This window comes from Osmia lignaria, chromosome 11 (genome assembly GCF_051020975.1).
Source record: "Osmia lignaria lignaria isolate PbOS001 chromosome 11, iyOsmLign1, whole genome shotgun sequence".
Lineage (NCBI taxonomy): Eukaryota > Metazoa > Arthropoda > Insecta > Hymenoptera > Megachilidae > Osmia > Osmia lignaria.
In genome coordinates, this window is record NC_135042.1 from 2,711,756 (window position 1) to 2,727,447 (window position 15,692).

At 33.2% G+C, this 15,692-nt stretch overlaps 1 protein-coding gene across 3 annotated transcripts in view; it reads right to left on the reverse strand.

Annotated features, from left to right (window-relative positions):
* Invadolysin (leishmanolysin-like peptidase, invadolysin) overlaps nt 1-15,692 on the reverse strand; it is a 1,079,802-nt gene that overhangs the window by 878,436 nt on the left and 185,674 nt on the right. The gene's annotated exons all lie outside the window — the stretch shown is intronic.

A 15,692-nucleotide genomic window follows, 5' to 3' on the forward strand; every position in this document is an offset into this window, starting at 1 on the left:
TCCAAATTATGGGCTGATAATAACATCGTGTCTATAACTTTTTGTCGTATGCGGGTGGAATATCTCGTTTTTTTAAATCTTAATAGCTAATAAATCAAACCAATTTTGATATCTATTTATGTAATTGATGAAAGCGGGAACTGTTAGATTATGTCTCTGACGCCGATTAACAGAGCTAAATTAAGGGCAGGTTATTATGGGGTGCATAGCTTTTGGGGTCCAACTTTTTAGGTGATTCCATTAAAAACCTTCCGATTACTATATATAGAATGTATATCAAAATATATAGAATGGTATTTCTTTTACTGTTGTCCCTTTCTTTATGAATAAATGTTATTTAATTGTATTTAAAATAAATTTTTGAACTTAGGTTATCAATCAAGGGGACCTCGGACATTTAATAGCCCTGGGGCCTCAGAAATCTTAACTTTGGTCTTATTGAAGACACTAATTCCATCAAAAAAATGTTATCCAGATTTATATCCTGTTTTTTTCTTTATTTATTTTTTTTTTCAGAATTCCTCATTCCACAGGGAAATAGCAGTGCAAAGTTTTTTCTACACTGAACCACAGAATTTCCGAATATAAATTGATACCACCAGATGTATTAGGTACCTATACAAATGAATTTGGGGCTTTTTCTGTATCTCAGTTGAGGATTTATTTTTCAGAAGTCATGGTAGTCTCGATTTCAAAAATAATCGTTATTGCTACTAATATTCTTATTTTACATATTTATAGCATTTTAAATTTGAAGAAAACATTAGAAGATATTCAAATCTAAAAATAGTAATTAAGAACAAAATTTCTGCTGGAAAAGTGCTATAGTTGCCACGACAAATCATATTTACGATCTTGGTAATTACCTTCATTGTTGAAGACATCTTAATTAGTACTTTCCTACAACCTTCCTAGAATCTTTCGTACTTTCCCACAGAAATGTTCTTAGCATATAATGCAGTATAACATAATACATTTTACGAAACTCTCTCTAAGAACTGTTGATTCGGTAAATTATAACCGAACATTTGTCAACATGTACCAATCAATTTATTTACACTACGTTTACGGGATGCGCAGTTTAGACGCATTTCGAACTTCACAAGGAAAACCTAACGAGACAAATATACATTCAAGTTCATTCTCTCCTAAGCCTTCTAATTTCGAAAATCTATGTGGTGCATAGGGGGAGTTCCCCTAGTACCGGACGGCACCTAGAGTATCGGATATTAGCTATATCTAAAAGAACTGAAATGTGACAAAACTGCCTCAATCGTCAAACGTTTGTTTTATCCTCTCCTTTGTTTTGACGGTTGAAACAACTCTGCCACACCTTAGCTTATCCAGATACAGCTGATGTCCGATACTACAGGGTGATCCTCTCGCTAGATTACCCAAAAGGAAGTGCCGCCACAATAGAATGTAGAAGTCGACATTCAATTTCTGTCATCGCTTACTTGACGGAGGTGGCCCCTGCAGCAAAGACGGTTGTGTGCGTGAAAATGTGTGTAATGATTAGAAGAGTCCCATTTATACGCTGCGGAAAACAGATTATTTTCTTAACACATTTTCACCCACACAGCCGCATAGGTGCCGTCCGGTACTAGGGGAACTCTCCCGACCTATCTCTACGGATACGTCAATTTGACGCGATCGTAAATTATGATAATAATACTAGTAAATCAGCACCTCTCATGAAAGCATTATCTCAGTAATAAATCCAAATGTAATCAAAAAGTTCATAGAAAGTAAACGTCAAAAGTAAACATAAACAATGCAGCGGAGATGCTTTAAACCCAATATCTCATTGTCAGATCTGAGGTCGTTGTCGCAGCGAAACTGTTTATGTTATTACCCTACGTCTTACCGTTAAATATTATAAATTTTATATATGTATATATGTATATAATATTACATAGTTTCAAGTATAAGTTAATAATGCATAATATGTTGTTTTTAATTAAAATAAGTCGTTTTTAAAAGAAAATGTGCTGTTTCGTTCACGTGTCAATTTGACGCTTATCCGTAGAAATAAGTACAAGGAATGTCCGTTAACCAAAAACTAAATGCTTATTTTCTGTACTAATAATATCTGTATCCTTGCAGGAACTACGCGATGAAGTTACACACTTGAAAATTTCTTGTTAATGCAAAATCGTCTTGAATAATTCAAACAGATATTATTCTTTAATCTTTCGTTATACTAAATTGCAAATCTGTTTCATAAAATAATATGCTGCGAAGATATTGCACTTTTGAAACATTTAGGAATTATAAATCTTATTTCATATTAAAATTTTTTAAACAACAGCTATTAGAAGAAGCAATAATTAAACTTTGCGAGACATAAAATTATTCCCTTTCTTGTTTGCCATTTAATACCTTTTGTTGTGTTGAATCGACAAAAATAGGTCTTAAAACTTTAAGAATGTAGCGGTTTAAAAGTTATACGTATGTAAATCTAAACGTTTCTAGGATACATTTCAAATTAGTTTGACGAAGTATCGATTCCTATCTAATGTATATTCTGATTTGTCCCGCGGAAACAAAAACATCAAAATGCTTATAAAAAAAATTGACTCAGCCTAACTTAACATATTCAAAGCACATAAATGTTGAGTTATTTTGTTTACAGGTAGCGATTCTATTCATTTGACGAATCATGTGTAGAAGTCAATATGGTGCCACAGTAACTTATTAAATATGCTAAAAACACTAAACTTTACATACGCATTACTTTTAAATTCCTGAATTCCTGAGGCTTAGACCTGTACTTTTGAATTCAACGCGTCGAAAACTATTAAACGGCAAACAAAGAAATCGATAATTTTACTTATGTTCCTTAAAATAAAATTTAACGAAGCAATGTGTTTCCGTATTTTGTTCCAGTTACAAAGTTTTGTTCCAGTTACAAAGACATTTTATTCTCGTAGTAATGCATCCATTAGATCAACAAAGTTAATTGTTTTAAATATGTGGTCTGGCGGTAAAGAACATAAACCTCTCGTAACAGCTGTAGCAAGTTATGTAATGTAAAAACAAAAAGTAAAAAAATATACTTTGATAAAATCAAAACTTCAAGTATGAAATAAGTGTAATAGGTTACTAGATACTTTATTACATTACTTTTTTGTTTATTTACTGATCAGGATCATGTTTTATTTTTTCTAAGCTTTGAATTTTCCACAGTAACTTTTATTTTTTATTTTTTTGTTTGTTATGGAACTGGATATTTATTTTGCAGAAATTGATTGCTTGTAACAATTGCTTACTATACCATATCGAAAACATCGATTCGTAGAATATTTCAAACTATTGTATGAGATACTTGTCCTGTAGATACAAAAAAGAAATAAACAAAATAAGTAAATAAATTTTAAATAAAGTAATGAGTATTAATATAACTCGTTTATAAATTATTATATATATTATTAGCCGTACAAGATTAAATCCTTATCCTTACTTCCTTTTCCTTATCCTTATCCTTATCCTTACTTCCTTTTCCTTATCCTTATCCTTATCCTTATCCTTATCCTTATCCTTATCCTTAACCTTATCCTTATCCTTACTAATATATAAAAGTGAAAATGCTGATTGTTTGTCCTTCCTTCACGTTTAAACGGCTAAATAGATTTTAATGAAATTTGCATTGTTGGACGGTTTATTCTTTTAGGATGGACATAGGCTATGTCATATTGTGATTTGTTATGTTTTTGACTAACAAAGAAGCATTAAAGAATTGGTTTGGTAATACTCGGCATTGCAACCTAGATCCCATCAGTACATATACTACACCCATAATATACATTTATCAGTTTTTTGTTTTTCTTTGGCATTCGTTTTCTTATTCACGTCGTATTAGATGACAAAGAAATATTTGTTATTAAAAAAAAAAATGCGCCTTGCATTTAGTAGTATTTCTGTTTGTATTAAAGTGTGTTTTGGCTGATTTTTTTTCCATTTTTAACATTCAATTTAAAATGAACTGTTGGCAAATTTACGAAAGTGCTGTTTAATTGTTGGGGACGTTGCGAGAACGCCGTCGAACTCTCTCCAAACGTCACTGCTGTTAGTCTACCGAAATATGACTCTCTCTCCACCTATGACCGTCACCTTCCTATTAATTGGCTACATAAATCGCGGCGGGTTTCACGGGCTTCAATCTGTATAAATACGCGAGAATTCGTGATCCAGGCGGACATAGTTTGGATTGGGTAAAGAATAGTGTTCAGAATAAAAATCGTTTAATTTGTCTCCCCCTTCCCCTATAGTTTAGATTTCAGATTATATTTAAATTACATTTAAAATTAGATTTAAGATTATATTTAAATTAGATTTAGAATTATATTTAAATTAGATTTAGAATTATCAGACACTTTCACTTTTATATATTAGTAGGGATAGGGACAGGGAAGTAGGAATAGGAATAAGAAAGTATGTCCATCTTGAAAGAATAAGCTGTCCAATAGTGCAAAGGGTATAGCAGGATAAGATGGTCAAAAGTGCCCTTGAGCCGATTTTATTCAGCAATACACCATTTTATAGCTTATAATAAAAAACCATTGTACACCAAGTTTCAACCCTGTATCTCAACCGGGAGGATAGTTACAGGGTGAGAAAGAAAAAGTGGTTTTTGCCATATTTTTCCTATTTAATGGCATTCAAAAAATCTGAAAAAATTCTAGAATATTCTAGCTATGTTTCTTTATGATTGTGAATTTTTTCAGATTTTTTGGTTACAAATCCTAGGCGTGAAAAATCAAAAACGCGGAAAAAAGTCGAAAAATTGAGATTTCGGGTAGAAACTTTCGAGACACTAGATTTTCACTTTCACAGTAGTTAGATATTAGCATGACTGCTGTCCTCAATTTTTTCCCGATTTTTCAGTCGGGTGCGCCGTGTTTAAAAAAATCAAAAACCAATATTTTCGACATATTTCGTGCGATAACATGAGAAATACTTTCAACTTTTACATTTCCTTTACACACTTAGTGCACTATGTGATTTCTAACATTTTTGCACTGGATGGACCAAGATCTGAATGGAAAGAGTGAAGTTATTGTAAATAACTGAAAATTACGCACCGTATCTCCTAAAATATTCAACAGTTTTTCAACGTTGTCGGTGGCTGATTGGTTAAGGTCCGACCGTGGAACCGTTGGAAAATTTTTTGTCGCAGGTTCGCGCCTCATGAATGTCTAATTTTTTTTTTCATAAAATCATTTTTTTTTTAATTATTAATTACACAAGAATACTTTTAATCAAAAATATTTTTAAAATATATTATCATGAAGTATACATAAAAATAAGTGTACAAACTTGGTGTACAATGGTTTTTTATTATAAGCTATAAAATGGCACATTGCTGAATAAAATCGGTTCAAGGGCACTTTTGACCATCTTATCCTGTTATACCCTTTCATTAAAATCCGTTTAGCCATTTAAACGTGAAGAGGAACAAACGATCAGACAATTTCACTTTTATATATTAGTAGGGATAGGGACAGGAATAAGGAAGTAGGGATAATAATAGTTGATTAAAATTCTCGGGCAGAGCCGGGTAACGCAGCTAGTAAGATAATAAAGCAAATCAAATAAGATGATACAGCAAATGATAAATAAAATAATTTAAAAAATTTTAAATATTTATAGATATAAAGGTAATACTATCATTTACATGACACAACTTACTATTACTGTGTACACAAATTAATGCAATTTAGAACTCTCACACAATACCTAGATAACGTATAAATATTCAGATATAATTTACAAAAGAAGCAACGAATTTAAAATAAATACATGCTACCAGTCTCTTAATAATGTAAATCTGTTACTAAATTTAATGGAATAAACAATTTACTCAACGTTCTTGTCTAGTTGGGGAATCTGACGAAAAAAAACTAGAACATACGAAAGGAAAAAAGATAACAATGCCTAATCCATTCTATTTTACTGCCTTTTATTGCTAATTTCTCACGCGAAATAATTATTTTCCTACGTCAGCTCAGTTAATGAAACAATGAATGTACCACATTGTCGAGCATTTCATTATGATTATAGGATAATTATTTAATTTCGTCAGGGCTTTGTTCCCTTGAGTGAAATTCATGGTGTCACGAGAAGGATACCATAAAACATCGGTCGAACGCAGAACATAGTAAGTATTCCATCAACTGAAAACCTACGACTGATCAATTCTATTGTGTAATGGATTCCATGCCAAATACAAATAAACAGAAAGGATGTAACGACAGATTCTATCAGTGTATTGCTTCCATAATAAAAGAACGTCAACTGTTCGATTTCAATTTAATCGATCGAACAGCAGACCATAGAGAGCTCAAATTTTAATTTAACCTTATATTTCATATTATTTCCATTTTCTCAATTTTACATTGCTCCGTTAAAATTATTTCTCCAATATATGAAATTTTTTCATTAAAAAATTATACATATAATTTTAGATTAATACTTTTGTATATATTTTGTAAGTTTGAGTTACAATTGACTCAGACACCACTGTTGAAGGGTTAACAACTAATGTTATTTTTAAGTGACTACAGTCTGCTCTAATAACTCTATACTGTGCTCGTTACAATATGTGAACGTTGTAACAATTAACGGTGAAAAATATAATATAATTATTTAAAATTTAACATTACTATTTAACATTATTGTTAGGGTTTGGGTAAGAGCATTATTAACACGCTTGTATTCTGCACTTATTAATACTTTACTAATACCATAAGTAAAAAGGGTGTAACGTTATACAGAAAGAAAGACATGTAACGTAATTAAGTTCATGAACGTTCTGGTCCTCGCGTCGGGAGGGCCTCATTTGGGTCGGTATTATAGGTGGCGACACTGCATTCCTCAACAATTTTCTATGTAACTTTAAGAGATATTAATGCCCAAGGGGTTGAACAGTAAATGTCAATGTATACTTTGAAATTTAATACATCATTCGTCAATGTCCTTAATGTTTTCCCGGGATCGACCCCCTCGAAATTATGATAACTTTTTTTATAATTTTTAATTATGTTATAATTATCGTATATTCTGTGTATGTTGAAAATGAATTTAACATAAAAACTGGTTTATTTATATAAAAAAGATCTATTATGAAGCGAGAAAAAGTCGAAACGTTAAATAAATATTCTAAAATTCACATAGATATAGAAGTTTTGTGATACACTAACAAAATAACAGTATAAACACTTTCTTCTTCATCTTCTTCTTATTATTATTATAGCTATATATCACAATTAACACCCGCAAAGTAACTAACGTAACACTCGGTGGACAAAATTATCTGGGTAACCAGGTATCTCATGACATACATGAGATAGTTGAGATCTTCGATGCGAGACCCAATATAAACTTTTAGTGCATTAAAACGACTACATCAGAAATGGAAAACAAATATCTCGGGAACCGTTTATTTCCTCAAAACAATTCTTTGGGTTTCGTATCCCCCCCTCAAGCATGGTCACTATGCTGAACCGCCGCCCACGCGTCATATTCATTTACCCTTTTCATTCTCATTCGCTATCTTAAAACTAACTTATTAGACTAACCCTTTGCACTTGTATTTATATCTTTTATGTTTTTTTTATTTATTTATTTTATTTTATATATACACACACATTTAAGGAGAAATTAAAAGAAAGCATTGTAACAAGGGTCCCTAGAATGAAATACTAATGTGAATATATGTATAATAATAAAACATAGGATGGCAACTATATGGCGGCATACGAGCGCAAGGGTAAAATGTATAATGTCGCCTGTACGGCGACATCCGAGTAAGTAGAAAGGGCTAAACTAACACAAGGACGCGGCAGCAGATTATCGCTGGCACACTATTCTACTCTATTTAGATTTCATGAATAATTGGTATTTTACAATGAAAGAGGAAACCTCTTCTAAAACTGATAACGCGATGACTAAAACTTTAATGTTAACTGTTATGAGCTATCTCATGAGATTCCCAGCTAACCGGGTATCTCATAAATTGCAGACCTAATAATTGAAAACTTCGCTAGATAGTATTATTACTTTTCACAAATTTTATCTATTCCCACAATATTCCGCTATCCTTACTTATAATACAAGTAATTAAGAAAAACAGCTTTAATTAAAGAATTTTTCTTAATATAAAACGATGAATTTTTTTAGAAATTAACATTAAGGAATTAAGAACATCGAAAAAGAATAAAATATTTCTGCCTCAAAACACTGCAGTTTCCATTTTGAGGCTTTCATAACTCAGTTTGCATACTTCTATATGAAGTTTCCAAGTGTAAATCGTGTCCAAGAGGGGAATATTTCTGACGCTTTACAAGCAATGCAGCAAGCCTCATCAGAAGCCAAAGGACGCACAGATACTGATGTGTATTAGAGAGTACATTCTATACAAAGTACCGATGTTCATGTTCCAAATGAATGGTATTCATGTCATGGATCAATGATGTTGCCGTTCTGGAACAGCGATGTTAATGTTCCAGTTCTGTGATCAGTTAACGATTTCTAATTAATCAGCTGACTAATTAATCCCTTGCACTAAAGTGACGTATAACACGTCGTTGATTTTACTATTCGTAAATATTTATCTTCTTCATCCTATAATATAACACTAAAATTTATTAAATTATGTTAAATGTACTTTTAATGAAGTTATTTAAGAAATAATTTGAATTGATCATGAGTTAATCAATCCTCAATGGAAGAGGTTAAAAACAAAAGGATGCTATAAAATAGTTCCCCTATATTTGCTGGGAAAGTATTCCTTGCCTTATAGAGGACAATTTTTATAGGAATTTAGTAAAAACAGTAGAATTATGTATGTGACAATGTAGGTATCATTTCCAATCATTTCCATTTGAATGTGTGTATGTCTGCGCGCGTGCGTGTGTGTGTGTGTGGCACTTGAGAGGGGTTTTTCGGTTTGGTACTAAAAGTGATATGCGAGCAGTCAAACAGTTGTAGATATTTGAGTGTTGCGAGTGTGGTGTAGAGCTATAGCGACTGTCTTATTTTGTCGTTTTATTTCATCGTTTTCAAATAAATTTCATATTAAACTATAAATCTATGTTTATCTCCTACATATTTAATGTAGTAATCTTTTGACAAATAATTTCCAGCAGTCATTAATTGACTATGAAATTTCTCTAACTGAAAATTCCTAAATTTCATGTTTGTAATAATGTTTTTTTTTTCTGCAACCAATAATAGTGTGTCTCGATCCCATATTTCGATATACGTATACTTTTGATTTCAAAAAAATTACAGTTATGATTTTTGTGATTTAATATTTACGAAGGTGTTTTAATCATTTTTACAGCCGATATATAATAATAAGATAACTTGGCGAAAGAAAAATTTCGACATTGGAGGCAAAACTTGAAATAGATAAGCAATTAAAAAATAGGGAAAAGATACTAGTTTTAGCTAAGAGACACAATATGAACCAATCCAGCATAAGGAGGATTAAATTAAATGCAGAAAAAATTAAAAGTTCAGTTATTTGTTCCTTTTCTTTTCTCTTCTTTATCAGAGCTTATTTTTAAATCAGCCTATAAAAGGAGTCGCAGAAAGAGTGTAAGCCGCTTAAGGGGGTGATAGCTGGGGTTGAATAAACAATAGTAAACTGTGTGTGTTGGATTATAGAGACCGTCCAAAACCGTCAAGACTAAACTTATACCACGTGTTAATAAGGTCAAGTAGATAAAAAAAGATACGTATAAACTTATGTCCAAAAATGCTTTACTGAAGAATTCCGTGTTCAAATATTTCGAGGGAAGTTGTTCTTAAGACTCGTTATACAGAACCACAAACGGACACAAATAATTCTGATTAACAGTTATTGTTTCTGTACAAGCTGACCTACAGCTTGAAAACTTCTATCACTCGTTGTAACGTCTATTTGACTTTTAATCGTATACACATTTTTGCAGAAGGAAAAAATTTGGAACATTTATTATAAAAATCTTCGAACGCTTATAATTTGTCGGTAAAACATTTTCGAACACAAATATGAACTTTTTTTATACCACTTGACTTCGCTAACACGTGGTATAAGTTTGGTCCAGACCTTTTTGGGCATCCTGTAGATTACTCTCATCGTCAGTACGCATACTGCTTATCTCAAATAAATTTGAGCCGTGTAACAGACCTACCCGAACCTGGCACCCGACTTCGAGAAAATCAATTTTTCCCAATTGCATTGTATTCTTCTTCGTTTGTACCCGTTTGTACCACTTTTCTTTTCGTTTGTACCCTAAGGGGTGAAAAGATATAAGGGGGTGAAAATAGCCTAGCACCCCACTTTAACATTTTTTATTTCTTTCAACGCCAAATAAAAAAGAAACGTTTGTACTCGTTTGTACCACCTTCAGTTTCGTTTGTACCCCAAGGGGTTCGTTTGTACAGAGTTTTGAAAAAAGCATGAAGGAGCAACTTCGCCACTTTTGTATATTTTTTATATTAATCACATAAAGACTATAAATATTGCGTAACTAGTATTATTAACTTCAAATCTACGACCTACAGTATTTCATCGTCTATGCGTTGGTCGGAAACTCTATAGTAGCTCGTTAAAAGAAAGTAACTATTTGTGATGATTGAGATCTCTTATGTGCTGATCTCATACTTTTCGTTGGCAAAGAAAGTCGACGCTGCGACACACATACGTATTTAGCGTATATATTATATAGTTACAGTATATAATTAACAGTTATAGTGTATATATTTTATAGTTATATAGTATAGTATAATTCATTAAAGTTAAGGTATAAGCTATAATAAAGTAAAGTTAAAGTATAATTAATAGTTTACAATGCCGCGAAAACCAAAAGTGAACCATAGTGAAATTTTTGAGGCTGTAAAAGACTTAAATTTTTTTAGAGATGACGGCAAATTGCATTGTTTATCAGACAAAGTGTGGGATGTTGCGTGTTGCCGTTTCAATGGTGTATTATCCAAAAAACATTTATACCTATTTATATCCCAAAATAGATCTGAAATTCTAAATAAACTACAAGTTCTGTGTAACGTGAATATTGATACGTCCAATAATGCAAACAATCGTTTAGAAAATGAAAGTGACATTTTCAATTTTTCAAATTGGTCCACAGACAATTTGGATAATGTTATGCCTGTATTGCGGACTAATATTACAATTAATATAGATGAATGGACAAAAATTGCTCCAGAATGTACTTTCTATAAAAATCGTGAATACCTTGTTGTCAAAGACGGTTGGACAGATATTATAAGCCGACATATATGGTCAGATTTAAAACTGCCATGTTGTTTTAGTCTTAAAACTGCTAAATGAAATGAAAATAACAACGGTTTATTTTTAAAAATACAAGGCAGACGCACGGAGTGCAATAACAATTTAAATCTGTACAATGTAAACGGACCAGATGAACACGGACTGCTATTGCACGTTTCTACGTACGATTCGAAAGACATTGTACATAAAAAGAGAAGGCAATTACGGGGGTCTCGACGAAGGAGTGTGGTAAAAGAACTACAAGAGAAAAGTGCCTACGCGTGGATCAGAGAAGAAGAGAACAAGGTGATGGAATTTGGAGACGTGATGCCTTCGCATATGCTGCAGGGTCAATCGTTAGAAAAATAAAAAAAACAGACGGTTCCAGTAAAACAATATTTTTATATCAAGCAGTTATTCCATTCGAAAATGGAGTTCTTCCCTTATTTCAAATGATTTTCGAAAGACATGATGCTAATATTATAACGTTTTGGCTAAGAGAATGGCTACGATCTGCGCTGATTCCAGTTCCGTCCAATATTGTAATAGATTATTCTCTTGCGTTACTCAATGCCGTAGTTTTAGCGTTTAATAATTTAGATTTAACAACATACGTGGATAATTGCTTTAATTATTTACAAACTGATAATATCGCATTCAAGCGAAAAAGCGTAATTAAAATAGATATTGCTCATTTTATTAAAATGATGTGTCGATGGAAATGTTTCTATCATAAACCGAAACGAATAAAAGATTTTTATGTGCGTTGCATTGGCTTATTAACATCATGTGAAAATATAAATTCGTTCTGGTCCATTTCTGAAGATATAGTTACAGTAGCCATCTCCCAAACAGAACATAACACAATCTCAATTTCACAGCAGAGATTAATTAATTTAATTAAAACGCATAAAACATACGTCAACTATGACAATATAGACGATAATGATAACAGTAAATGTAATATAACGATAGATTCTGATACGAGTTACAGTAATAATTTAAATAATTCTTTGAAATTCCTTGAGGTGGAAAATGAATCTTCATTTATTAACGATTCTATCTCTGATAGACTAAACCCGAACTGGTGTCCTGATATTCTTCCAAACTTTCGTCAAATTTGCAAGCATTTTCCTCTTTGGACATCCTTGATATCGATTCCAAATGTTGTACCAAGCTCATCGTATGTACAGGAGTATTTCAGGGAATTAAAACAATTAACACTAAAAAACACAAAAAATATTCGTGTAGACAAATTTATATTACGTCATATTGAATCAATAGCAGGACACATGAAAATTTTAAATGCCATACAATTAAATAAAACTAAAACTAAGCAACATAGTAAAATACCCTTCACTTGTAGCTTAAACAAAATTGAAGAAAATGATAAAATCCTCGAAAATTGTTCATTACTTTCTTTTAATTCTCAGCAGACAAATAATAGTTCGACAGATATTTTAATACCTTTAGATAATAATAATTTAAATCAAAATACAACAGCCGATAAACTAACAGTAAGTAATATAAAAGAGCTAAATAATGCAACAGACGAGAGTGTTCGAAAACGCATTAATTTCAACCGTCTCCACGCGGACCGCGGCAGCACTCTGCAGCGCGACCGGCAGCCACCTTGGATGCCGGTCAGGCCGACCAATCAACGCGCTCTACGTCACCGGGAAGACGCCAACGGCTCTTGCTATGACGAAGCCGGTTGATCGGCCATTATCGTTCTGTTTAGCATTCGAAACGCACGTGCAAATTTCAGTTCTCGATGAACGCGTAGCAGTAGCCGATGGCCAGCGCGAACTCGCGAGTTCATTAATTCTATAAATCCACGAAATTAATAGAATTTCGTGGTGACCACGTGTTGCACCAACACGTGGTTTGCAAACAGCTCAATCTCAATCTCGGATTAATCGCGACGCGATTGAATTGTGACGATCAACGATCAGTACGCTGTAAATATTGTAAATAGTGTATATACTTTTCGTACAATTAAAATTGTGTTCGTGTCACGACGTGTTCATCGTTTCGCCCGTCTCACCGCCAATCCCTTTACCGAACCGGTTTCGAACTCCCGAATTTCTCGAACTTTTAAACAGATAGTAATAAAGAAAATATAGATTTTACTAATTGTGATAATACGTCCGAGTCACAACAAAGCAAAATTTTAAATAAAATTGAAAACTGGAAAGGAAAAGTAAATGAACCAGCCAAAAAACGAGGAAAGTATTCATCTATTTGTCCAGATATTAAAGATATACATTCAAAACCTAAATTAAGTAAGCATTTACCTATGCTGCAGAATGGTATTTTACTAGGGCACCAATTAATTGAATTTAAACATTGTATATCAATCAAAAATACGTGTGCATTTGATTCTTTTGCACAAGCACTGTTAGTAGCATACCGAGATTGGTGTTCGTATAATACATATATTAACAAGTCGAAAAATACTATGTGTACATTTATAAAAAATTTATCTGTGCTTGGTATTTGTAAAAAATTGTATAAAGAACGAGCCATAATCCAGTTCCCGATTGTCTCTTGTCGTGATCGGACGTGTTTCTGAATGTGCTGAAAGTGTATACAAACGGAAGACGTGTACCACGACCTTTCAGAGATTCTATTCGATCTCGCAGTATGCAGTGAATCAAAAGTTAATCGGTGAATATAACAAATTTCCATAAGGTTGCACTGCGGTGCTCCCTTAAACAACGGGATGGCTTCTGAGTACAGAAACCACCCTTCACCCGTTACCTACGACAGTCCAAGTTCCGCAATTCCACGTGCCGCAAAATGGCCAGTTCCCCAAAAAAGATCAGGCCATCGTCATCGAATCTAAAGAAGGAATACTACTGAAAGACTATATAACCAAAGTTGGAGAAATAATTGGCCCAACCAATATACGCTTTGCGTCAAAAATATCAAACGCACGAATTTGTCTCTTTCTCGCCAGTAAGGAGGTCGCCGCTGAGTTTACAAGCAAAAACACACAGTTAAACATTAACAACACAACTGTAGAAGTCAGACCGCTTATTACCAAACACGTACGAGTGACGACATTCTCGACAAATTAACCATAAGAAGAGGATTATCTGTCTCTTTTCTTAGAGCAGGTCTGTCCGATGAAGGCTACGCATACATAATAAGCTTCCGTCGTCAGGTTTATATCCATCCCGACGACCTATCTAAGCTACCGAATATTCTACAAATCGTTCACGACGAAACTAAATATTACATTTACCCATTTACCGATTCCCTCAAATGCTTTGTTTGCAAAAAAGAAGGCCACCTAGCAATAAATTGTACAGATCAAGTACCAGTAGCAAACGAAAAGACCCCTCGATCGGATGCTAGAGACTCAGAAAACAACACTAAAAGAACAACCAACAACATCAATAATGAAAGTGAAATTACAACGGCCCCTCAAACACAACCCTCTATCACAACCATGGAACCTCCAATTAGTCCAATTCTTGAGACACTAACAACGGGAATCAAAAGAACAAGATCAGACATTACCTCTACCGACTCAATTGTCACTATGCCCGAAAATCTTCCGACCTATCCCAGATCCCAGAACGACCAAAAACCCAAAAACAAAAGGGCAAAGAAGAAAAGCGATTCCAATAAAAATGAAAAATCATTAGATGAAATGCTAGTTCCAATCAAAACAATACTAGATGGACCAAATAGTCTTTTAACTTACATCCAGTTCAAAAGCCTCTTAGCAAAAACTAAAGGCTCATCGAGCCCGAGAGAAATAGTAGAAGAGTTCTCAGACAACATCCAAGATCTTATAAGTTTTATTAAAAACGACCTTTACCCCCATGCAACCGACCGTTCTCTAAAAAACCGCTTTACTAGACTAGCTAACAAAATAAACAACCAAAACCCAAACGCCCAACAGCACCAAAGCTCTTTTGAATCTGAAAGTGATTCGTCAAACCAAGAATAACCAAACAACCAAAAGGGAACAAAAGAACAAGTTATTTGACGAAGATACATTATACCAATCATGTCAGATAAAATCCTCCAATGGAACATAAATGGGCTGCATGCCCACCTTGCTTATTTTCACAAGCTACCTGCAGATGAAAAACCTGACAATCTGTATCCAAGAAACGAATTTTAAAGACCTTTCATTTCAACACATAAAAAATTTCGAAATACACTACAAAAATAGAACAAACTGTTTGTCAGCAAGTGGAGGAGTGGCTACCTTATAAATGAAAACATCTATAGTGAGGAAATCCAACTGAAGACCAGTTTGGAAGCTGTGGCAAGTTCGGTCATGCTAGCATCCAAAAAAATCACCATATGCAACCTCTACCTGCCCAACAGCTACAATATACAACTTATTGAATTATCACAGCTGATAGATGAACTCCCCAAACTATTCATA